This window comes from Trachymyrmex septentrionalis, unplaced genomic scaffold, assembly GCF_001594115.1.
Source record: "Trachymyrmex septentrionalis isolate Tsep2-gDNA-1 unplaced genomic scaffold, Tsep1.0 scaffold44, whole genome shotgun sequence".
NCBI lineage: Eukaryota > Metazoa > Arthropoda > Insecta > Hymenoptera > Formicidae > Trachymyrmex > Trachymyrmex septentrionalis.
In genome coordinates, this window is record NW_017305611.1 from 244,053 (window position 1) to 247,149 (window position 3,097).

The window sequence follows — 3,097 nt, forward strand, 5'->3', positions numbered from 1 at the left end:
AGGAAAAAATAAAAAACAAAGCACAATAATGTCGCAGTAGCACGTCTCGTAGAGTTCACGGAGGATGAATTGTATATTACTCAATCAGCAGAGCGTGCAAGGCGTCACCTCACACACATACCTACATACACAAACACCAACATATACACTACACATATATACACGGTTTTAGAATGTTGTAATTATTATTTTTAATTAACATTTAATCTCTAACTACGTTCAAATCTACACTCGTAATCACCCTTTGTCATTTATTTGACAAAAGGATCTGTTGCAATGTAAATAAACTTATATTTATACGAGTTATTGTGTCTCTCTTCATTTCCTTTTTCGTCACTTCAACTCCCATTCTCTAAAGGCATTAAGAGTATCGGTAAGTATTTTGAATTTGGGTCATGCCGTTTCACTTTGAATTGAATCAATGTATTCTATTCGTTGTTTAGAATAATAAAAAGAATTAGCAAGTCATTCAAGCAGACGTCTTTAATGATTATGATGAATATATATGTAATCTTTGACTTTTCAGCGTTTTTATTTATATGTCAATAAGAATATATAATATATTGAAAGAAATAGAAATTCCTTCTCAATTTAATTTATTAATAGACCATACATATCATTATGTACTCATTGTTACTGCGCAAATAAGTAATTATCGTATTAGGTATTATAATTATCATAATGTTGAATTAGACAAGAATTTCATTACAACTTTGTTTTAATTTTTGTCAAAACGTTTAGTTTAAATCTTAAAAAGAACGTTATTTTTGAAGTATGTTATTTTTTAGGTTAATTTTCTTTTCGCAGTACATGATTTATCATTGTGTACGTTTGTCTTCTAATTGATATCTTGCAATTGATAAATATTAATACCTTTTTTGTGCTTTGAAAAAATAAATATTTTTTCTAAATTAAATTTTTACAAATTGTAGAACATTTATTATCATTCTGTGCTATGCTCTATAAATTATTACGAGCATATAGATAAGAATTTACCATGACACACTTTAATTCTTATCAACAAAATTAAATTCCTCCTTTAAAAAAAAAATGAAAGTAATAAAAAGCAAAAAAAAAGAATATAGAGAAAGAGAGATTCAGAAATATTTATATAGTTCTATCTTAAAAATTATAGCTGATATCTTAATTATAGCTATAACTTAATTAGTGGAATAAATTTGTGTTGGTTTTATGTTTATGACATTACGTAATATTATATTAGGTGTAGTAGAAAGTCATCGCGTATTTTTAAAAGACATCTATCAGTAAAAACCGCAATTACTTTCTTCCCAACAATATAAATATATCTTAATAGAGTAAAGTTTCAGCTTTAAAAATCTCTTTTTTAAATTATACGATACGACAATTTTTAATGGAGTTATGAGCAATTAAAGTCAAAATAATTCTTTTATTTAATCCGCGATAACTCAGTGATCAAAAGTCGTAGGAATATTAAAAAAAACCGATTTTGTAGGGAAAGTATCAAGCTTTCACGATATGTAATCGAAAATTTTCTCAAATTCGTTTTGGACACGTTACAAATCCACAAAGTGAGAAGAAAATTTTTCGTCTTTTTCAGCTCGTAGTTTTTGGTATGTAAAAATTATCAAACTCATATAAACTTAAAAAATGTGATAAGCTTTTAAAAGTAGAGATTTCAAGCTTTAAAACCCTTTTTTTAAATTTGAATTTCATTCATTATTGACGAAGATATTGTATATACAACTTTGAGCTAAAAAATACGCGATGACTTTTTACTACACCTAATATAATAAAAAAAATATATCATATAATCTAAAATATTGTATATATATATATATATATATATATATGTATAATAATTATATAACATAATATATGTATATAATTTTAACGCATTTTATATAATAACACTACAATACACAGGTATATGAAATATTTCATAATTTTTATGAATTAAATCTTTTATCTCATTTAATATCTAGTATTATTTGACGTTCAATAAGTATACAGCAGCGTAAATTTTTGCCTGCAAGTCATTCCCTCCATTTTCCCGATGCAATCCCTTTCGAGGAAAGAGTAGATCGACCCTGTTCGCTCGAATGATATTCTTTTCTTCGTCCTTCAATATACACATATCTATAATATATGAACAGCATTCCTACGCGGCAGCGCCGGGTATTCAGTTCGGAGCGTATATATTTTTATCGTATCATGCCACGTAATCTCTAAGCAGGTCTTTTTTTGCTGACGGCTCATGCGCATTGAGGCGCCGATGAATTTTCCAGCTTTATGCCCCACCATGTTAAGATCGCATGTTAATTCTCATTCTTTCGCAAGAGAGCCGATCGAAACCTCGTGTCAGCCATGGTCGAACTTTATAATGTTATCGCATTATGTGGACTTCACGTGTGCGATTTATTGTCAATAATGCGGATATCCCCCTAGATACACAGTAGAAGTCATCGCTCGACTAAGTATTAATATAAACATTGAAAAGACAATGAGAAACAAGGCATGCGAAAGTCTTTGAATCGAAAAACATTATGGGCATCTTCTTTTTAGTTGGACTTCATGCACTTATCTCGATCTACGTTAGAAAAAAAGATAATCCGTGTACGGAAGTTTTAAAAAGAATAGGTTTATTGATATGTAAAAAATCTTTTTATAATATACAATTACGGACTGTATAAATAAATTCTCTCGATTTCGAGGATCTTGAAGCTATGTGCAGGAACCTGAATTTTTCGAAAATATACATTTTCGCGATTTATCTATCTGGAATTATATGGAATAAAGAATTACATTATAGGACGATTAATAATTTTATCCCTCAGATATGAGTAATGATTTTATTTACGAGCAAAATCGGTTGGTCGCAACAATTGAAAAGAATAACTCCGTTATTCATACAACTCGTCATCCATTTTTGGTCTGGATCGTATTGACTTATGACACGGAGATAGATAGATAGATAGAGAGAGAGAGAGAGAGAGAGAGAGAGAGAGAGAGAGAGAGAGAGAGAGATGGAGAGAGAGAGAAGAAAAAGATTTATTCCGCCGAAGAGTTAATTGTGAATGCACGTTTACTTACCAGTAAACACCAATGCAAATTACAT